The sequence below is a fragment of the Seriola aureovittata genome, chromosome 23 (genome assembly GCF_021018895.1).
Source record: "Seriola aureovittata isolate HTS-2021-v1 ecotype China chromosome 23, ASM2101889v1, whole genome shotgun sequence".
Taxonomy (NCBI): domain Eukaryota; kingdom Metazoa; phylum Chordata; class Actinopteri; order Carangiformes; family Carangidae; genus Seriola; species Seriola aureovittata.
The window spans coordinates 3,891,197-3,915,312 of NC_079386.1; the positions used below are offsets into that span (position 1 = coordinate 3,891,197).

The window sequence follows — 24,116 nt, forward strand, 5'->3', positions numbered from 1 at the left end:
TGACGGACTATCATTTTTGGCGAGTTGCTACTCAACAGGAAGCTCGATACACCCAATGAAATGAAGACTCCACAATGCCGGTCGGTTCTATATCTGAGCTGTGATAATAGCAGCAAACTTGCTGTGAATATTCATTCTCGGCATCTGTGCCAAGCAACCTGTATGCCTGTCAATTGGCAAGGCAGCTGAACACATCCATCAGTTGCATCTGTCTTGCAGTGTCTCTGTGTGTTCTGATGTTGGTGAAGCTTGGAGGGAAGCCTCATTAGTCTGGAAACTCTGACACATGCAGGCTCACGAGCATGCATGAGCGCACTGACGCCTGAGCAAACACTTTGTGTCCCCGGCTCAGGCTCTGAATCTGTGTAGTCCAGTCTGACTGAATGTCTGTGTTTGCACCACGGGAACACAGATATTACTAAACACATATATTAGCTCATTAGGGCTGAGATCAACCCAGCCAGCAAAGGCACGCCAAACACATCAACAACAAAATACCATTTATAAATTCTTTGGTGTGAACTTCAACCACAGAGTCGAACAGATTAGAACCGGCTGTAGAAAGGGAAGCTGAATGGGGAGCGACACAGAGCCAAAGGGGCAGCTGTTAGGTGTGAGGCAGGGCAGTGTCCCTGATGGTGCGCCATTTGTGAGCGTGTGTATTCATACTGACCCTTTCTCGTCGAGACAAAGAGCGCCAACAGTCATCTATCACTCTGTCAAGCTGAGTGTGTGTCAAGTGTTGTGGTCGCGCCACCTGCTGCACCTGTGGTGGGCGACAGCCAAGATACGGAGTTCTCGGTCCTGGCTGCGCTTCATCTGTCGGCTTCCTCTGACCCACAGCTAAGAGACCTTTCAGACCCTCCGTCCTTCACTCTGACCTCGACTTCCACTGAGCTACAGCTGCAGTCACACAGCAATGTCCTTGATATTGTTTCCAAAGTGGCAGTTTGATAGTGTAATTTCTTAATGTTGCAAATGCAGTTTTTACTGCTTCACAGTGCAAACTGTGCATAATTCACAGGATCTGCAGGGAGTTAATATGGTTGTTGATCAAATTCAAGTCAAATTCCAAGCTTTACAATTACTTTAGCACATGCTGAGATTTTTTTTCTTTTAAAGAGAATCTGATCTGATTTTTCTACATTGTCGTAAATCAAAAGCCACACTTACTTCCCAAAGTATCTTGTGATCACAAGTTGTGTGATCAATCAATGAGTTGGTATTTTCAGGCTCTGTGTGGATCAAAAATTAAAGGCCTGACAAAGGCATTTCCTGAAAAGAAAAAGGGAACATGGAGAGAGCCTGAGAGAAGGAAAACGTAAACAGCCACCCACCCACAGACAAACACGACCAACCCCATTCTGGAGTGGTTCATGAGGAGGATGTTGACGTCGTCCCCTGCCATCTCCATCACAAGAACACAAAGTCAAAAAGTATGCTCTGGCAGCAATCACTGGCTCAAATCACAGCGCTATTGTTTGTCCGAAACCACAATCAGAGCTGTATTGTCAGAAGCCCTGTTGTACAAAAAGCCTGTGGCTCCCAAACACAATTAGAAGTCTTTGCACGGTGAGCTACGCGTTTGTAGCGCTGCTTCAAATACAGAGGATTCTTTTCTGTGGACAACAGTGGCAGAATCCATCCGAGGTGGCCTTGCTGTGAACAACTCAAACGGAATGGACTCTACTGCTTTTGACATTGTACTGTGAATACTCAAAGAACACTAGAAGACTGTGTGTGTCTGCCTGTAAGACAAAGCTGCAGAAAGAGTCTCAAGAAAAGTCAATATTTGCATCAGCTCCCACAGAATAGTATTTCGGCACGATTTTGCCCACAGAATACAAACCCACATATATTCTTAATTCAAAATATCTGCTTTGATCTGCACTTATGTTTCAGTTTTGCTGGCTGACGAAACTGAATACTGCAAATCTTTAAACCTCAAGTGCTTTGATAACCTCTTTATAGCTTACCTTAAAGTAACGAACCACTGTTTTTACAAGTGGCTGATGTGCCGTAAGAAGCCATGCAGCCTCAGCCTTGGTCTATTACCTGTGCCTTTTAAGACAGGTAAGTAGACAGAGGTTAAAGTCTAGTCTGAATATCTATACCAGAAGTAACTAATTGGTGAACTGCAGCAGTATCAATGGAGTGTGTCTGTTTCAAACGGCGCAGCTTTTCGAGGCCTTTACGGTGACTGGTCATGTGATGCCGCTCAGCCAATCATTGCGAGGCGGGTAAGTGAGTGCGGTACACACATGGGAGAGAGGAGACATGTCGGAGAAAAAAAGAGGGGAAACTTGGACATGGGAGGGATGATAAGAAGAAAAGTAGGTGTTAAAGCTGTTGTCGAGATGTGATGTGACTGTTTATTATAAAAATGGTCGAGACTGTTAAGATGTGAGATGGAGTTGACAAAAAAGTGTTAATTTTTCTAAAAATTAAGCACTTTATTTAAAGCTACACATTTTTCAAAAGCTCTCTTATGTACTTATTACAGCCCTAATGTAGTTTTTATCAGATAAAATATTTATAATAACATCCTCGGACCCTTTTGAACTCTAATTGAGGACCCCGGACCTATCCTGCATGCTTGTGCCTGTTTCGACACGTCAGGACAAGTCAATGTGCTAATATGAAATACTCCTGCAGCTGACTTTGAAACCAATAAAGGACACAAAAGACTCCCCGAGTGTGGCATGTTCTGACCCCGGAGAGCCTCCAGCTAAAAGAAACAGCCTGCTGAGAAAGGGCAATGAGCTCACCACCTCGAAGGCTCCAGCAAATAGACTGAAAGACTCTACATCAAAAAAACAAAAACAAAAAAAACAAAAAAAAAACTATGGCACTCTCTGAACATTACAGCGCTGTTGTTGTGGAAGAAAACAACAGAAAAAGACAAAACTGAAGCCTGTAATATGAATTCTTTGAATTTTTCTCTTTGCTTGTCTCCCTTAGTTTTGTCAAGTTTCCTTGTGTAATAGTGTGAAATGTTTGAATTTTATGCTTTGATGTTGCTGTCAAAGTGTTGTTAAAAGATAAAGACAAAGGTAAAAGTGGCATTGTGTTGGATTTTTCTCTGAGAATGAAAGAGATTAAGACCAGCAGCACATTGTTCAGCACCTGTTCTGCTCATTATTTCCCTTCTTTGCTGCTTTTGATGTCCAGTGGTTTTTTTTTTGGTTTTTTTTAAATCCCTCACATATTCCCATTTTCTTCCTTTTTTATTTCAATATGTCCAGAACTCAACAGTGAATTTTGGATAGGGAAACCCAACCACCGCTATTCCCTGCAAATGTAATATACTGTATATTTTGTTCCTATTTGTTTGTCAAGAGCAGGAGGAATTCAAAAATCATATTAATAAAAGTGGCCCTGCCGTCAGCTGGGCGGCCGATATGTTGTTGTTCCCAATCAGACCGGGAGATTGAGATTCAGCGTCTCGGCAGCCAGGCTGATTACAACCTGTTTAGAATGGTGATTACACAGAAAAAGACGGAATGTCACGATGCAAAGCAGAGGCAAACAGAGAGGAGGATGAGTGTTTGAAGTCAAAATGTTGTGTCTTTGTGAGCATCACGAAAAAACAAAAACAAATAAAAAAAAAAAAAAAAAACATATCAATTTATCATAAATGTATTGAAGCTGTGTTGTTTTCTCAAAAGTGTGAATGACAATTAAATAAAACTAAAAATAACAATGACAAGGCTGTTGAAAAAACAAAGTCGACAGCACTCAGAGAGCACTTACCACCTTCAAGGCTGCAAAACCCTGGTTATTCATGTCCAAAGTGCTCTATCGTCAAAATGTATTCTGGTTTTTTTTTTTTTTTTTTGTGTGAAGGACTGCTCGTAGCCCTTATCATGAATTACATTTAACAATCTAGAATAATTTATCTATAAATAAAATGATTAGGCTGCATTTATTGAGTTGATGATGACCTTTCAACCTGAGGTCATCCGTGATTTGCCCTATCGGAGGCGCAGCCGTGACCCGGGACGTCACAGACAGACGCTCAGCAGGATGAAATATTGGTGTTTTATTTCACTCTACAAAGGCGGGAACTTCACCTGCTGATAAATAGGGTTTGCAGGTAACATGTGCGCACTGTTTTAGTGTATTTTACAAGAAAAACTTACAAAATTCATATTGCTGTAACTCGACCGATAATTCACCATCAAGTGCCATCAAATTTGAAGTTGAAGTTACTGTATCTTATGAACAATATAAGAAGATCAACGCTACAAACTAATGGACCTTCTGTGAAGTCAAATATATGATGATTGATAGACAGCCCTAAAATTTAGCCCATCAAGTTTCAGCAGTTTTGTACAATTATCTATCAATGACATTAATACAGAACTGAGTGCTTTGCATACACAATGCTTCAATTGTATCTATAACACGTATCTATATGTTCCATATGTCCCGTCAGTGAGGAATATATAGACCTAAAACTAAGTAAATTCTATAACCGCAACAGAAGTATGAAAGGTAGCAATCCTCTCCACTGCAGGGGCATGTTGGCCTGGTGAATAATGAAAGTGCTACCTGTCACTATAGGGAGCAGCTAAATGTCAAATACAGCTCTGTGTAGCCCTTAGGTGTAGCCTGACTAGCTTCAGTGGTGATGCTATCTGACACTAATGGTGTCTACTGTGCCTCAACATTTTGCTGGGAAAACAAATGAGATGAAGAACTGTATACAACTTTAATGGCGGCACTCTCCACAACGTGCTAGCTACTCCCTGCAGTATTGTAACAAAGCTCCTAATATTTCAGTTATTTTCTTCATTTTGACAACACACTCTTGTCACACTGTATTTACATAAATTGTGCTCCAGGCAGTGTTGCAAACTCTCTTGCGAGGGAAGCAGCAGCTGCCACCTCCAAAAGTTCTTATAATTTGTCACATGACATCATATGCTCAGCAGCATTGCACAGAATTGGGCTACCGTGGCTGCTGTCAGTTTATTAGGAACACCTGACTAAAGCTAATGCAATCTAATACAGCAGTCTTGCAATAAATCATCTCTTCATGTGTGTGATCATTGTGGAGGATGGAGTCTGTGGTGCTGTTGAACTACATTGTGTTAGGTGTTCCTATAGATTTGCCCACCTCATTCAAATGAATGACACACCTCTTTGTATAATGCAATACAGTTCAATAGCTTCACAAAATACAGCCTCCAAAAGGATCATACAGTTGAATCAATATGTATATATCCACTTGCTTTAGTTCAAGATCATATGCACCAACTATTACACTATTAAAGAAGTGTTATCATATTAACAACCAAGTCAATCTGGCAAGCATCACAGTCACAAAGTCCACATTATTCTGTGCATCTTTGACATTAAACCGTCAAGTGAAGATTCGTTGTACATTTCCCCTCTTCATCCTCTGCACATCAATAAACTGAAATTCATGCAAATTGTGCAGAAAGCGTAGACTCTAGATTGCTTTGTGGACATCAGGGAGTAACAACGGCAGTCTCCACAGAACAAAATTCTAGCAATGTGTCAATTGCTATTCACAGTGCATTTTCAAAGACACTGAAAAACAGGCAATATAGGTGCAAATTTGACTCTCTGGTATAGCTGTAACTCCCTTTATACACACACAAACACGCCCCAACGACGTTCACCATCACACAACACAGACCCCACAGTCATACAATGATGAAGATGTTGTGTAAGTTGTATGGAAGGTCGTCCACTCTTAGGCCCATTAAACCATATTACACAGAGAAGACTGTTTGTCACAGAGGCCCCAGTGAATCAGAGCAGTCCTTGGTTACACCCTCAGGCATTTATCAAAGGTTCCTCGTTGATGGCAAAGTGTCCTTGGAAGAGAATTCATTCTAAAGGGCACAAATGCGCAGAAGCGGTCAACTGCAACTATCTCCAGGAACTGTACAGTTTACTAGAATACGTCAACTAAGAACACAACATAACAGTAAAAACAAAAACTGCAAAAATAGAATGGATTTGTGTTTAATTTTTCAATTAAAGACCTAAATGATCTGTTTATTCTGAGTAATAAAAGTCATGTTAAAATAATTCACATGATATAATCCACAAGGACTGGGATGAGCAGCCAGTAAGTATATAGTATATTGTCCTTTTCTTTTTTATTTCACTTACACAGACACTCAGCAGTACATTTATAGGTCGTTTGTTCCAATCCTCTAATAGGACCCAAAGGAGTGTCTCCTGAAATAGTGCCCCTACAGCGGCAGGTGTACTGAACCTTCGTCGCCATGGTTACAAGAATAAACTGTCACGGTGTTGTTAGGTTTAGGCACAGAAAGTACTCCATTACGTTTAGGATTGTGGTTAAGGTTAAAACCAGTACTTTCTTACAGGGGGTATCAGTAAGTTTTCCGTGCCGACGAACACGGTTTCTTGCCGGAAGCGGGTGGTGGTGATTGACGCTTAACAAGAGCTTCAGACACTGTTGCGTTTACAATATAAGAGGTTATAATACACCCTCCGAGCAGTGCTACATTTTCAGGGCAGATTGGAGGCTACAGTGAGTCGCTATTGGAAAGTGACGAGGGTAGAAGAAAACGTGATAGAGACCAGAGTTAACACTGGTGTTCAGCCTCTGGAGGCAGCTGTTGGTGCGTAAAGTAATGAAGTTTGATGCTGGGCTCGTAACATTTCCTCTAGACTGGTAAGTTAACAGCTGTTAATGCTAACGTTAGCTATGTAACAGTAGCAAAAACTTACATACAGCACCTTTTTATGTACTGTGTTTCCCAGAATTTTATCTCACTCACTTAGACTTATTATAATTTCAACTTGTAGATAGTAAAAGACTCAGTGGCTCTTTAAAAAATCATGTCCTATCTTCTTATATTCTTTTCCGTCTCTTAAGTATACAAATAGCAAAACTTACAAATAGCTCCTTTAAGATCAGATCATCTTTGTTGATGTGGTTACAATAACAATGTGGTTAAGTATGTCAAATGGTAGTGGATAAAAGAAACAAAATTAACTGCTAGTTTCATCACAAGAAGACATCAGTAATGTAAACTACAGTACACTGAGGAGAATTTGTTAAACAGGGTTTAAATCAAATTACTTGTGTTATTTTAGTTATTTATTTATCTATTTCATTTTTGGTGAAAATTTTCAAAGACAAAAAACAAACAAACAAAAAAAAAACAATTTACCAATGCACAACGAGCATGGGAGAGTAGTTTACAAAAGGCAGCAATATATGACACTGTCCAGCACATATTTAAATTAGATCCCAGTCTAGTCAAAGTGGCTGCAAACAGCATAAGAGGAGTAGGGAATCACTCACAAACACCAAACTGACAATGAAGTTGTCAATGTCAATAACACAGCAGAAACTTTGGAGCATTGTCACTTAAGTCACATTTTGGCATTTATATTGCTTTTCATATTTTCTCCAACAGCTTGCAGCCACACAAATCTGAGTGCATATCAAAAAGCTCGACATCACTGGGAATGTGTCGTCCCAGCAAATCAGCTTTACTACACAATCAAATCAAACAAGTGGGCTGGTGGGAATGGACAGATGACTTTTTTTTTCCATTTTATTTTATTTTTTTGTTTTCATTACTGCCAATTCTAATGGCAAGGGGACAAAAACACCTGTCAGCATTCTACATGACATCCCAGCCTGTTTTGAATTCCAGTCAAAGCGGTGATGGGGCCAGAGCAAAATGGAGCTATATTGCTGTCAGAGGCTGTCAACGCTTTAATAACTGAGAGCTTCTCTGCTGTTCTCACAAGGTGACAGGAATGCAGATATTTCCTTTGTCTGTTTTTTTTTCTTTTTTGTCCCGTCTGCTTTTTCTTTCTCTTGTCCCTTCTTGCTCCAGTGCCACCATTCGCACACCTTCCATCAGCCTTTCTTCTCTCTGCCCCTCCCATCTTACATCCCTTTGAGATGACTCAAACAAATGTTGCTGACATATGGAGTGAGCCATAAAAATTTCTGGCTTCTTCTGTCTTTCTTATTCCCATCTCTTGACTCCCCCCTTACTCTCTTTTCTCCCTTACCCCTCCCAAGCTTTTCCTCTCTCCCCTGCCCATCACTCTCCCTCTCTCTGTTGCTCTCTTCTGATCTGTAAGGCTGCTCATGTCTCTTAAGTCACCCTAATCTTACAACATCAGCTCTGTAATGCGTCTCATTATGAGTGGTGGGCATGGCAATCAGAGTTATAAACCCTTGCTCTCCTCCAACCCTCGTCTCCCTTAAATCCACTTTAATTCAAGCGCCTGAGTGCTGCTGGGGGTGCAGACGGGGGAGTTGGTTATATGTATTCAAGGCCAAGACTCTGGTATCATTCAACTTGCACACACTCACACACTGCAGCTGCACACAGACACACATCCCGTGCTGACTTCTAACACACCCTGACTCTGATAAAGATGAAGATGCCATTGGAGCAATTCCTTGAAAACACGAATTACGTCCTATAAGTAGATCTGTCTCCTCCACACCTCAAAGGAGGTGAGTTCCTATTTCTTGTGCGGTGAAACACAGAAACACTGCACAGGATTTACACATGTGCATAAGAAAAGCTCGCAGCCACGGACAGTGTCTTAAGCTATCAGTGGTGTTCTGCAGGCTGTGAACCACATGCACATTTTTACTTTAATTATCATGTCTTGTGTTTTTTAGCATCCGCAGCCCTCCATATGGCTGATTCTCCCATGTGGCAAAAGGTACAAAAAAAGCTTTCTGACTGTATGTACTCTGTGTGTGTATGTATGTATATATATATATATATATATATATATATATGTGTGTGTGTGTGTGTGTGTGTGTGTGTGTGTGTGACTTCCTCTCAGAGATGGTGCTAATTAGACGCATGAAAGGAAAAAAACAGCATAAAGTAAGAAATAACCATATAGGGAGGAGAAAATGTGTGAGTGTGTGTGTGTGTGTGTGTGTGTGTGTGTGTGTGTGTGTGTCATGGGCAATACTGTCACTGTGTAACCACATATTTGTACTGAACCTGTCAATTAGCAAATACAATCTATCGCTTTATGCTCAAAGTGATCAAAGTGAGAAAAAAAGTTTTGAGAAGATTCCAAACTCCACCATTTGTAGCTTTGACTTTGCTCTGGTTCTTGATGAAATAGCAAACCCACCACCTGAATCAATGTTTATGAAATAAAGTTAAGCCACGTTTGGTGGCAAAGATTGGATATTGAATATTCTCCTCACCGTCCTAAACTCAATACCACAGTGTGGAAGGTTACCGACATATAAAGAGAAATAAAAAAATATACCGGAGGAAAAAATACACAGGAGAAAATAAGAAAACATATATATATATATATATAATAATATATAATATATAATATATAAGTACGGCCCACTTCATCTGCAGTGACGCACAACAGGATTGAAAAAATGGAGGAGGGACACAATGAGGCTGAGAAGAGAAGTGTTGCATAACTGTCTCGTCTACATTAATTACCGCTCAGGCAACAGAATGTGCGCTTTACACTCAATTGAGAGGGAATGAAAACAGAGCGGCACAAAAAAACAAAACTCTCATTCAAATCACTTTTTGTTCCCTATGCTGTCTTTTTTTTTCCTCTTCTTTTTGTTGTGAAAACAAGTTTCATAAGTTTCGGCATCAGGCAGCTTCGCTCTATATTGTCAGTCACTTTCAGTTGTAGGCGTGAACAGGATATGACTGTTAAAGGAAAGAGAGAGCTGCTTTGGGTGAAGGATAGTAATACAGATGAGCAGAAAGATGCATACATTCAGTGAGAGAGCAATCAACAACAAATATTAGTTGAAAGCAAGAACAGGAACAAAGGATCCAAACTCTAAAGAGAATAAATTCAGGTACAAGCTACAAAAGGACTCAAAGTGTTAATAATGACAGTTGGGCGGCACGTTGGGGCAGTAGTTAGTTGTCAGCAAGCAGCGGCCTCAGAGACTGAAAAATGAGGCTGACAAGAACTTCACAAACTGCACTTCTTCGAATGACCGCTAGGGTCTGGCTCCAACAGTGAGTCAATCTCCATAGACACTGATGCTAAAACGTCCAACTTTACAGCAGAAATAAACATGTTTACAGCCTGATACAATTTTACATTTTAGCCTCTTTAGTCAAACACTGCCAACATGGTGATGGTAGAGCAGCTCACTCTTCAAAAACGCTCTTCAGAAACCTGTGGGTGATGCCGAGGAGGCTACATCCATCTTTTATTTACAGTCTATGGTTGTCGCCTATTGCAAGAAGACTGCGGGTTTGCAGCCTTTCTGAGCGGAGCTTGCATGTTCTCCTCGTGCCTGCGTGGCTTTCCTCCTGGTGCTTTGGCTTCCTCCAAGTCCAAAGATATGCAGATTAATTGATAACTCTAAATTGCCTGTAGGTGTGAATGGTTGTTTGTCTCTATGTGTCAGGCCTCTTACAGACTGGCGACACCTCCAGAGCGTGACCCGCCCTCGCTCAATGTCAGCTGAGATTGGCACCAGCTCCCCCGCAACCCTAAAACGATCATCGCTTTGGCTAATGAATGAATGAATGAATGAAATAATAATGATAATAATAATAATTAATATTATTATAGAAAATAAATAAAGTGTCACTGTTTATCTCAAATTGGCTGCACATCCACAAACTATCAGGGGCTTATTCTAGATCCACACTTTCTGACCGTAAGTAAACATAATCTGACGTCGGTGCAGCGCCACACCACGCAGAGAAAACTGAACACAATTTGCCTCGGCATGGCTACCACTATGAAAATTGTCGGGCTCTGCCACTGACAACATAACTGCAATGGCTATAAAAAATTTAGATACTGATACTGTTAATTTTTATTTCATTTACAGTCTTCCCTCTTAAATGATTGTTGCACTAAGACCAGGAGTTCTTGTGGTCAACATGCAGTATATTTGTTATTTTTTCCATTGTGAAACTGACAATGTTGTGTTGATTCTGCTACAAGGGATATTCTTTTTCAAATACTGAAATACACAAACAGACAGACAGACACACACACACCACACACACACACACACACACACACACACACACACACACACACACACACACACAGGTCAGAAGAGGAAGAGGAAAAGAGGAGCTGGAGACAGTCAAGTGAATGATGATGATTGTTTCTGTCAAGTCCATATTTTTAGCATAGTGAGCAAATGTCATTGTATGGAAACCAGAGACTGTCGCGCTGTCAGAGTATGCACACGTATGTCTGTGTGAGTGTGTGTATGTGTGTGTATCTGTGTGTGTGTGTGTGGCCATCTCGGAGGCACTGGCAGGATGACGCACTTTTATGATGTCATCTGTCCTCTGGAGCAGATTGGATTTAATTGGTTGGTCGTTTCACAGCCGCATGCCTCCTTTTAACAAGCACAATCTATCAATCACACACACACACACACACACACACGAACACACGAACACAGCGGTTCTAGTAAAAACTCAATCATCTCTGCTGCAGAGTGGAATATACTTCACCTTGCACTACACTCAATGAAGTACACAAAATTTTGTGTGAGTGATTCATATCAAACTGTACGAGGACTCTTAGCTCGTGCACACACACACACACATATGCCGCCATAAATTACATAGTCTCTCTCCCTCTCTCCATAAACACACATTCCTGCAGCTATTGGCCCTCTTGTTCTCACAATGTTCGCCGAGGCTCTTACAACATGAATCCTATTGTGACTGTGCAGCGATATATCAACCTTATAGTCTCATAGCCTCGTAGCCCGGCTGTGTCCTACCTCAGTGTTCTTCCTGGTTTGCAGGCCTTAGTAGCACTGATAAGACTCCAGGTCTACCAGCCCCCCATTTATCACCTCCAAGTACTGGCTCACCAGACACTTTACTCCAACAGCAGCACCACAGGGTGACGGAGGAAGAGCTGAAGGAGTTTTGGATGCACTGGTATCATTTATTTCCCATAACTGTTCAATTTATCCCTGAAGTAATGTGCACACTGGCAACAAAACTGTCAAGGAGATCAGTGCTGACTCTTCAGCTAATGGTTGCACAGCCTGACCTCCAGTTTCTAAGTTAAGCATCCAGTGCTGATTCCCATTATGTCAGAAGAAGCCTCAATAGGCATGCAAAACAAGATGTACATAATATGCTGTGCTACTGTAGCCCTGTGGCTATTATTTTCATTCATTCATATACAGATATTAAAATGTTTGTGTTGCTAATAAATAATAGTTCATGAAGTGTAAATATGTTTAAAAAGTCATTTCATATACAGTTAAAGTCAGAGATAAAAGGGTGGTGTTAGTTTTAAAATCCATATCATTGTCAGCACAAAAGATGGGAGACCACGTTTGTTTGTGGGGTAGTGAAGCTTTCCTCCTCCTCAAAAAAAAAAAACTGGTGCATCACTTTAGATACTTATAATGGACATGTAGAGAGATATATAAAGAAGGGAGGGGCTACAATAAAATCCTGTGCCAGCCTCTGACATCTACTCGCTAGTCCACCATAAAACAGCAGAGCAGCGATGCAGCAGCCTCCGCCACACTACCAACTAGGCTCCTGGCCCTTGTACTGGGCACCAGAGTTCTTTTCTGCTGCTTTATGAGATGGAATATAACATAAACCTGGCTGCTGAGACGGTGGGATGCAGACTTTTTAAAAACCCACTGTGTCTTGTCACATGAGGTAATAGAGATGGGCTGTGCAATACTTAAAAAGTGCAGAAAGCTTCAACCAAAAGTACAAAGTACAACTTTAACAAGTGATTGACGACAGGAAAGAAAGTAGTATAAAGCATGTATGGAGGTGTGATACTAACCACACATACAAATATATAAGCTCTTGCTCATTCACATCAACTTCACCCCCTCTCATTGCCACTTAGTAATGCCTTGCACAAGGTTACAAAAATGGCACAGATGCAATACGAAAAGGAATCAAGTATCCTTACAATGCATGTAGGCCATGGAGTTATTCTAAGTATCGGGTACCATTGATAAGGCAGTTGAAACTCCTGGGGTAGTTTTCCTCAGCCTGGACAGTGTTAACTGACCTCATAACCCCTCAATCACCAATGCAATGGTTACTTTAAATCTATGTGCAATGTGCAAAACATATTAGTGATCAAACACACCTAATAGCAAAGCTGCATCCATTTATCTTCACTATGGAAACCGTGATTTGATAAACAATGAATTTCATGTCCATATGGGGTGCATTCATTTAACAAGCTCACTGAACGTTTCCGTTTGCAGCTAATGATTCTAAGCTAACTCTCGCGAGTTAATGATGTTCACGCAGCAGATGGTGTCACCAAAAAGCTGTTTGCTAACCGCCAAACAACACCGGAAGAAGAAGAACTGGTTTACAGCAGCACCTGAGGATTTATGGGACCCAGCGTGCAAACTGAAACCATAGCTAGCGACTGTAATGAAGCCAGTGGTGGAGCCTGTACCAGCCTGGAATCTGTTTTATGTGTTTAAACTGCTGCATAATTTGGTTCATGCTGGTTAAATAAAATTTCCATTGCAACTACAGTTTCTCTTGACTGCACCTCTTTTTTCACTTCCTGCATGGTAAAAATGTATATGAAGTTGAAGTGCATTTGCAGACTGATCTGTTGAAGTGGTCCTGCTTTATGAGACATTGTTTAGGTGGTAAAACATAATACTCAGATCGGTTCTTGGCGTAAACTAATGATTCTATAGTAGTATAAGGTAATGTAGCAATGATTGTGAGCTGGGGATGGATGGGTTGAAAAAAAAAAAAAAGGAAGAAATGACCATGAACTAGTAAATTTTTTGGGACTGTGAACTTAGTTAAAAATTCTAAATTGTGAACCGTGAACGTGAACTAGTTCATTTTAATCTGTGTGGACTGAACTTTCAGCTCGCGCTCGGGAAGTGTGAAATTGCACAACACTGTCCATGTTTGTCCTCAATGAAAGGATGTACCGCAAACACAAACTGCACTAATGTGTGTAATGAAATTCTGAGCCGTGGAACCAGCAGCCATCCCAAAAGACTGAAAATCAGTGTGTGTGTGTAGCCTGACAGAAATACATAGAGGTTTTCCACATGCCAGTTTAATGCAAGACTGAAACCTGAAAAAACAAATTAAAAAAACCAATATAATTTAAAACATTAGTAGCAGTTCCTCTATAAGGACTTGAACTGGGATAATTTAGAGTTTAATCAGGAACAAAAACATTTCCTTTGCAGGTGTGTACGAGTGTGTGTGTGTGTCTGCATAATGGTAATCGTCTACGCATAGATAATTTGTCTAAATAGAAGCAGTTGTGCATGTGCTATGCTTTCACTCAGTGCCTACTGTATGTGTGTGTGTGTGTGTGTGTGTGTGTGTGTGTGTGTGTGTGTGTGTGTATACGTGTTGGGTCATATCCAGACAGGGTGATTCATGGGCCTCATCCCCCCTATTGGGATCGCTATTGATCAGGCGGGCTGTGGGCAGCTGCTGACTGTGGCCTGAGAACCACAGTGCAGTTATTGCTAACAGATACACAGCGGCTATGCCATGCATGGATCCATGGGCCCCGGGGCCTCACGCAGGGGGGTGGGGTGAAAATGGGGGTGTTTTTATTTCTACCTTTAATTTACAGTTGTAAATTACACTACAGACTCTAAATTATGCAACAATTAATGTACAAGTGAGATCGACATGGGTAATGACAGAAGATATTTGCATGGTGCAAAAAATAAACAATTATGCAGGAAAACTGAAAATAAAACAACCAATTAAACCTATAAAGTTTAAGTTAATAAAAACATAAAAATAAAAGTGATTAACTTTTGCTGATTAAATTGCTTCCGGAAATAAAGGATGTCTGTTGTCTCCACTGTGGTCCAGTTTGTTGACATCCATCATACCAAAGTTTGATTTATTTGACAATGTTACACCTAAGGCGATTGATCTCTATCTGAGTGTTAATCCGATAGTTTTAATCCCTCCTCTCCTGACAGGGCAAATTCTGTGTTTTTGTCTACAATGCAGCCTTTCTACCTGCCTGTCATTTTTTCCCCCTTAGGTGACAGAAATAATCTTTTCATTTCTGCCTGTGCAGTAGAAAAGCACAGAATCAGAATTTTTCTTTTTTTGCATTAACCCAGGTCAGATCAGATCTCTGCTGTGGCAATATATAATTTACCAACAACCTCAGAGCTTAGGTTACACAAGATAGAGAAACTGGAAGACTGGTGTACATGTGGCAGAAGCTCAGTGTCTATCATAACGATGTAGGAACGATCTGCATGGCTGCGCTGTTCTTTAAGTTTACACACACACACACACACACACACACACATATATATTTTATATAGCTCTGCACTCGTCTTTGTTGCGTCAGGGTTGTGACAGGGCGACTGTGGGTCTGAGGAGGCGTTGACAGACGGAGTCCACTCCTGCGGACTCTAACTGACTGTGTGAACTCTACACAGCAGCACTGTGTGTCTGAGACAGAGGGAGATTATGACCATTTGTTATTCAGCTTCATATAAATGAGGTTTGATTGAGTCGAGTGATAATATTGTGACTCAAGTGGCGATTTTGATGACAGTTTTTAGGAAGAGCCACACAGACAGAAAGTCAGGCACCTTACCTAAAATATAACAATATCAATATTCTCCTTGGTTGTTGACGCACATGTTAAGGTTTTAGCGTGTTAAGTAACTGTAGGTCATGAGCATGTCCCAATGAGAAGCTACAGTTGGACCAAAACTGTATAGTGAATACAAATGAAATCTGTGTAAATCTTCCAACCTTATTTAAAGTGATGATAAATGTTTAACTGTCGCACTGTTCATAATTGAGTCGTGATGAAGTTTGAGATTTCTTTCCACATTTTTTCAATTATCATAAGATCAATCTACCGGCAGCACAGGACAGACGAGAAATCTCCCTAAAAGGTTTATCTTCGTGTCTTTGCACCAAAGCCTTTCAAACTCTCTCCCTTTTAAAGTGGCTTTGAATCATTTCTTGAAATATTTCTTTCTAATTTGTTCATCCAGTGTGTTCCCTCCAAATCAGGAAGAAGTCTGTTTCCAGAGGAACACACACTGTTTACTAAGCCGTCAGTACACATGCTGTGGTTTTCTAAATATGTTTGACATACTGTACAATATTTGAGTACATTTTTATTAGCCAGTGTGAAAATGCACAGGTAGCCATAAATGGACATTTACATATCCTTAATTATTTGTATATACATACTGAAAAATAACATTAAACAGACAAAAGCCACGAATAAAAATAACATGTAAACACACACCTATAATATATGCTCTCTATATAAAGCATTGGTCCATAGTTAGATTCTAGTGTCAATACTGTGTGTGTGTGTGTGTGTGTGTGTGTGTGTGTGTATGAGAGAGAGAGAGAGAGGGAGGGAGAGAGCGAGGAATTTGTATGCCAAGTGAATTCTCACTTGTCTGCAAACATCTTTTACACTTTTTAGGTTCTTGTCAAAGTACAAGAAAGTTTCTTAAAGAAAATAAAACTATCAAAGTTTATTCTCTCTATAGTGAAAATTGATACCATAAAATTTGATTTGTAGTTCCACTTATAACCAACTTACCTACAAAGATTTTACCTTAAATGAAAATCTCACACAATTAAACACAAGTGTGTATTCAGTGTGTGTAGCGATGGCTTCACAGCAGAGCAGAATATCAAATTACATCAACAGGAAATCAACAGCGACATCGTGGACACTGACAAAACTCAGGCCACAGAAAATACAGTGTCCTCTAATAAAGAATATGCAAATGTGTCCTCCTGTGGTGCGGCTTCTTATCTCGTGTTTGCAGTGTTCACTCACAGCATCACGTACATCAAAAATAGATAAATAAAAAGATATGAATGTGATGAAGTTAGGGAGCGACTACGTTCAGGTAAAGTCATAAGAGTAAAAGTGCACGGATGTGTATGTGTGTGATAATGTATGTGGTCGGCCGTGGGCAGGACCCGGCACCAGCTGTCGGTAATAAGCTGTGACTGTTAATGAACGCTTCCTCTAAGCTGTGGAGCTACAGGGCACCGGGGCTCATCTACAGCAATGGTCCGGTCCTATACTTAGCAAACACCCCTGCTGCTCCCACATTATAGCCACATTACTCCCCCCCCCCTTTCTTTTTCTTCACATGCTAGCTCTCTCGCTGCCCCCTCATCGTCCACTCAGCCTAATAGATCTGCAATGAGCCTGTTGAGCATTATAATGAAGTTCGGCCTTGGGCTCGACACAAACACCAAAGGACATTGTGAGAATCTCCAGCAAGGAGGAGGAAGTCTGAATGGAGATGGGAAGATTTTGTATCACTTAAAAGGAGGATTAGCTGCGAGGTTAGGCCAAGATGGAAGGATAAACCGAAGACGTCTCTGTGTTCCTACTAGGGTTGTCACGATACCAAATTTCTGTTTCGATACCGATACCAATATGTATTTCGATACTTTTCGATACTTTTTGTAAAAAATATTTCATTATATTATGTATTGCCTTAATGGGTTATTTAAATATTTAAAGAATGTCATTTAATTTTTAAAAATATATTTTTTAATGTATTTATTAACCATGGACATGTTTTAGCTCTCTGTTTGCAGGCTACTGTAGGTTTACTACTGGGCTGGGAGGGGCTTTGTACTTCTTTCATTGACATTACAGTGCAGTGAACAGGTGAACAACATTATCACCTGTCGTTCTTGACTGAAGTCTCGGAACAAGTCCGCATGGTTGTCCTTTAAATGTTTCGACAGGTTTGAAGTGTTGCCTGCTTTTGCGAGACACACTTTGTAGCACCGCTTGCACTGCGGTGCCTCTGGGTTCAGTGGCTCGCCTTTATCGTTCGGGTTGAACCTGAAATATTTCCACACCGAACTTCGGGTCCCCATTTTGACCACAAATACGGAATTTTCTGCAGCTGCCATCTCTATCTACGGTATTTTCTTCAACCCGCTCCGTCTGTCTAAGACGCGACTTGTCGTTTCTCTCTTCTCCTCAGTCTAAACATGCGAGTCATACGTCACACTCGCTGGCCTCGCTGTGCTTAAAGAGACAGGCTCCAATTTACCAATTCATTTGCATTCAATAAAATGAAATAAAAGTACCGTTTGTTTTTAAATGCTGGTATAGTACCGTTTTCAAAACTCTAGTATCGCGGTACTATACTGGTACCGGTATACCGTGCAACCCTAGCTCCTACTCTTGCTTCTTCACAATCGTTAGAGTGTGTGCACACTGCATGCAAAACAAGCTGACACGCCTTTCTTTTCGTCTTTGTATCCACACTCCCACACTCACTTTCACTTTCCCAGGGGACGCAGGTTTTCCTCACACTGTACAGTATGTCACACCCTATTGCATGTTAAGAGACATCACCCCTGTCTCAACATCAACATCTTTATTCCCACAAAAGCTCTGATCTCTTTTATTGTTCTGCGATTTGTGAGAAATTCCTTCATGAGCTGTGAATCAAATGCAAGCTAATTAGCAGATATTTTGACAGGAAGTAAGTCGCCTCTGTGCTGTGATCGGTGAACAAGATGGAACGATTAAGTCACGTTTTCGTACTTTTTTTTTTTTTTTTTGGAGTGAAAGAAATCAAATCTGAGAGTCGGTGGTCTGTGCAACATCTCTTTGATTTGAGGATTAGAGCTATGGACTGTTCATCGCTGTCTTAACAATTACTCTGAGGCTAATGGAAGCGGACGCCGTTAATCTTCACATGTTGGCGCCAATGTAGATCCAGCAGCGTTCCCCGTCTCGCATTTCTAGTGCGTAGCCTGAATGCTGAATGCACTGAGCTCAACGATCACACACACTTATCAACACACCATCGTTTATTGTTCGTGTGAGACGAGACAAAGATGAAATATAGCGGCAGCAGGTCTGAGTGATTGCCATGTGAGGGATTTTTAAAAAAGGCAGAATGTCAATGGAGCAGTTACAGAGTCATTGTCAGCCACATAAACATTTTACAAGTCAGGATTTATTGTCATTAGTGTTAATGATGTCATTTCTAAGCCACAGCACGGTCACGCTGAACATACAGCCGGACATTTATTGTTTCTATATACTGGGAGAAAGGGTCAAACACGCAATTCTTTATCCTCATAGTATTAACAGCTGTCCTGAGTAATAACGACCGATTTTAAGCTAAATGTCAATGAACTGACGACCTATCATCCCTGAGCCAGAAAGACATGGTTACAATAACAACCAAGACTCCATGCATGAAGTCCCAGCTCCACATGCTGTATAGAAACAACAGAAGTGTTTACTACAGTGATGTGGGGATACGCTCTGATGTCATCCGAAACCCAAACATATTATTTTCCATATTATGTGTGATGATATGGCACCATACAGAGGCGCACTGTCAGGAGAGGCAACCCAGGCATAGGTTTGGGGCCCCCCAAGGGTTAAAGAAGCCCCCGTTGTCCCCGCATATTGGTACATTTTGTAATGACAACTAATGCCCTTAAACCTCCCATTGAGGCCCTATACAGTGCACTGAATTCCTTTTATCACCTCGATCATTAAAATGCTGCACACTGAGGCAATGTTATGTTTGATAGCAGCGACCTGGCTACTTAATTGAACAAGTCTTACACACCAGCCACAAAAACGTGGACTTGAAGACAATAAAAACACTGTATTATCCCATGGAAACGCATCCAGTACTTATGATGTTTTCCCTGCGTTTAGTGGACATTTAGTCTGCATGGGGGGGGGGGGGGGGGGGGGTTATTTCCACAATAGCCTGAGCATGTTTTTAATCCATTCAAACTAAAATTCTGAATGTCACTTCCTGAACTCAAACCATTTAAAAGCTCATAACAACGTAACAAAAGTAATAAATAATAAGGAGTTCAGGAGTCCAAACACAGCAGTCTAATTCTAGCCTGATGAAAAATGAAGGTTAAAATATGTTTTAAAGAAAGTAATTAATATTTTCCTCGAACATTATATATTATTTCACCCAACTGCAACCACCAACTGCTGTTAATCAGAATGTCAATTTTTATGACTCGGCCCGTCCAATCCGCAGGTATAAGTGGGATCCCTGCATCAGTAATATACAGTACAATAACAGAGGGCAGTGGGATCTATACATAACAGTCTGTCAGGACATTTGTGGGTGAGGAAAAGGTCCACTGACAATTTCAAAGGATGGATAAAGCACAAGAGGATCATTTTGATAAGGAAAAAATACATTTTACCATGACTTGTAAATGTAATCCAATTAATGAGATCAGAATCTGGTCCACATGTGAGATGCATATCAATGCCAGAGGAAAGTGAGCATGTTTAAATTGAGTAAAAATGTGGCCAGTGTGTTCAATTAATCCGTCTCAGAACAAGGGGCCCCATGTCTGTCTGTAATTTTCAAATCTATGAATCTATATCTATATCCATGCTTCCGTCCACATCTGCTGGTCCAAGTTTCCGCTATTCAAGCCACTGTTGTGTTAAGACACAGCGAAGCATAAAAAGGCATAAATGGTGCCTCAAACAGAGCAAATGAGCTGCCGTTTAATTGTGGTGAGTTAAACCGGTTCCCTGTGGTAGGGGATGAGAGTCGGACGCTTTGAGTAGTAATTATCTCAGGTAGCTATCTCATTACCGCCCTCCTCTAGTATGTAAATGTGGCCGCGGACTCGGGTGTTGCATTGTGGATCGGCCATTTTCTTGCGCTCTTTTGAGTCCGTGCTGTTTATCACCACGCAGGGAAAATAACTTAAGTACCGGTTGCGTTTCCATGGGATAATAGAATGTTTTTATTGTCTTCGTGTCCACGTTTTTTGTGGCTGGTGTGTAAGACTTGTTCAATTAAGTAGCCAGGTCGCTGCTATCAAACATAACATTGCCTCAGTGTGCAGCATTTTAATGATCAAGGTGATGAAACGAATTCATAAATTAGAGAAGTTATGGAGCGTTTTAATGTTTGCAGGGGGGCTTTTCCCTCATGCCTGTATTAGCTCAGAGTAAAGCAACTTACATAATACATTTCCCAACTGTGAATAAATACATAATGCTAGACTTGTATTAAAAAATTTACGACTGAATTAAAATAACAGCTGCAGGCTTTGACACATTTTGAGGGGGTTTGTCTGACTATTAAACATTTTAGACAGGGAGTTTGGAGGAAAACAATATGTTCTACTAAGCGTCACCCTCCACCCAACACAGAGCCTGAATCCCTCATTTCCTCATCCAAATTGTAGATGTATGGTTCACTGAGCATCCTCAGTACCAATGTGTGGCGAGCAGGCCAATCCCATTTCAGCATCAGCTTGAAGAGGCTTCTGCTGGCTCTGACTCGCCCGGGGTTGGCATTCAAGGGAGGGAGAGAGAAAAAAGGGAAAGGGAGATGCTAATCATCTGAGCTTGAGGAGTACAAGGCTTGAGAGAGACTGAGAGAGACAGAAACAGACAGAGAGAGGTACACAGAAAGATGTCTCTGCCTTTGCCAATACCATTTTTTGTTGGAGTCAGAATGAAATTCAGCAATAGGATAAGGATCTGTGCTTGTAGTCTGCCTGTCTGCCTCTACATCTAAGGGACAACAATTACCTCTGCCACTACCTGCCTCATGAGCCCGGCAGTGGAAAAGAAAAACTTGTCTAGACTAGAATAATAGCAACATTAACTTCCAGCAATGATGTCTTTTTTTTTCCTTTTTTTTTTTTTTTCTTTTGTCAAACTCTTTGACTGGTGTGGAGCTGGATGTGACATTCATTCCCCAGGTTGGTTTGGACAGCATTCATTGAAGTTTGACAATACCTCTGGGGAAATGATGATGTGAGTGTGTGCAGGAGTGTGCACTGCTCCAGTAAGATCTGGCAGGATTACACACAACTGAACTAATTTCAAAGAAACTTATGAAAATGATGCATGTCACCGCTGCATTATGTTTACACCAATAAAAACTGATTGGAGGATGGTGCTGCAATCACAGGCTGTTACCGACTGCCCTACTGCAAAGTACGGTGTGACTTTCACACAGTCAATATTAGTGTCTGTTACTGTCCACCACTATTGCCTTACTGGTTCTTAGGGAGAACATGAATGAACTGCTACTTCATGACTGCAGGGCTACTGTCCTGCTCAATAATCACTGTATGCAGAACACAAAAATAAAGCATGAGCTGCTCAGAAACTGTATGATGAATAGATTCCCTGTGGTGGGACCTTAAAGGTCTATAAAATGTGTTTGCACATAAACACACACATCCAGAACCATGTTGAATTTGCAGACTGGCACAGAAACAGCTTGTATCTCGAAAGCAAAACTGAATTATCTCCCTCTTCTTTGCCCGATGGTCTTAATGAAGATGAAACTCAATTTGCACTGGCCTCCCAGATCAAATTTTAATTAGTTTTTTTTTTTTTCAGTCTTTCCCCTGTCTGGATCTCCATTTTTGCAGGGTACTAAAGAAACGGGTGTGGTATCTGAGTATTTGTCCTTACTCTCCACTGCACCCCGAGGGTGAACATGTCCCTAACCAAACCTCCATTCCCCCACCCTGTGTCCAAGCTGCCGCAAAACAGACTAAATGCCACATTAGTATTCAGACGACATCAGATCTCTGGGCCAAACACTCACTGGACAAAGCTTGACAAGCACGACACACACACACATGCACGCACATGCAAACACACACACACACACACACACACACACAAAACTATTTACAATGAAGGATCAGGGGACATGCTTCAATTATCACAGCACAGAACTCACAGGGGAAAATCTACACCATGGGATTGGTTGAATCATGGCTGTGTGAGAACGACTGCATGTTTTTCTCATTACGTGCCACACATTCTGCTGTGCTGTAGATTACTATGGCACGTTCATAATGCATAGTGGGTACTGCAGCGAGACAAAGCTAATTATTAGGAGGCGCGATAACACTGACACATCACTAAAGCAGGAGTTGGCTGCTGCAAAGTGCTGTGAGCTGGAGTTTGTAACTCTACCCATCTCATTCCCTTACTGTTTGTGTGAGGTGTTGATACGTCCCATTACTCTGTCCATCTCTGCTCTCATCCCCCTATCCCAACCCTATTCCTTGCTCATGTCCTCCACCCCCCCACCCCAAATGATATGCTGATAGAAAGTTAGCACCCTGCGACATGTCAGCATATTTACAGATAAAGCCTCTGCCCATGTTTTAATGAAGCACTTAATGGTCCAGAGCACTTCAGAGCTAGTACACAACAACATGGACGGTGAAATAGAATTTGCATTTTTCTGTCATAAGTTGTATGAATGTGGAAGTCATTTGGAAATTTAGTGCAATGTGGGAGAAGTAGCTAAAAGAAAGTGAGCCGTTGATAGTGTTGAGGATATGCATTGTACTTCTGAATTGCTACCACAAGTCCCATTCGGAAATGAGAAGCACTCAACCACAGCCACACCAATTGAAAGTCTGATAAATGTAGCATCACAATCCACTTGAGGCAGATGAACAAATAAAGGGTGGAACGTATAACAGCATGCACGTAGCACTGAGAGTCTCTTTACTGACATCCATACCTCTAAGTCTGAGTCACCGCATCTGAGCCACTACATGAGTCACCTTCACATACTTCATGAACTTGACTATGACAGAGGGATAACTCATGGAATCGTGGGTCCTGATGAAGCAGCGCAGTGCAGCATAACAACACCGTACAGTACAATGTCATTCAAACGGAATCGTCCCAGTGCTCTCAGACTAGTTAGTCATTCACTGAAACCTTGGAAATTTGCATTTACATTGGAAAGCAATGCAGTTTATGAGACTTGCAAAGAAGGGGCTTAGAGTTTTGTCTTTCCGCGGTAAACTGTTGGAAATCCCCTCTTCAATATACAGTACAAACAAATGAGAGGTAATGTAGTAGGAAACAAATAGCTGCAATGCATAAAGAATGAAAAAGAGAGAAAGGAGAAAAATAATGAGTGATTTCTATTTAACAGCAGTTTTTCAGAGGAAAGTTCCATTGTTCATTTAGCCCACCAACTCTAGTTAAAGGAGATAATTGGTGGTGTGTTTGTTTGTGTGCATGTAAATGTTCACTCCTACGTAACTGCGTAAAAAAAGTACAATAATAATGGGATGGAACCAGTCAGT

At 41.1% G+C, this 24,116-nt stretch overlaps 1 protein-coding gene across 7 annotated transcripts in view; it reads right to left on the reverse strand.

The window, feature by feature from the left end:
- Positions 1 to 24,116, reverse strand: part of nrxn2b (neurexin 2b) — a 721,062-nt gene that overhangs the window by 471,250 nt on the left and 225,696 nt on the right. The gene's annotated exons all lie outside the window — the stretch shown is intronic.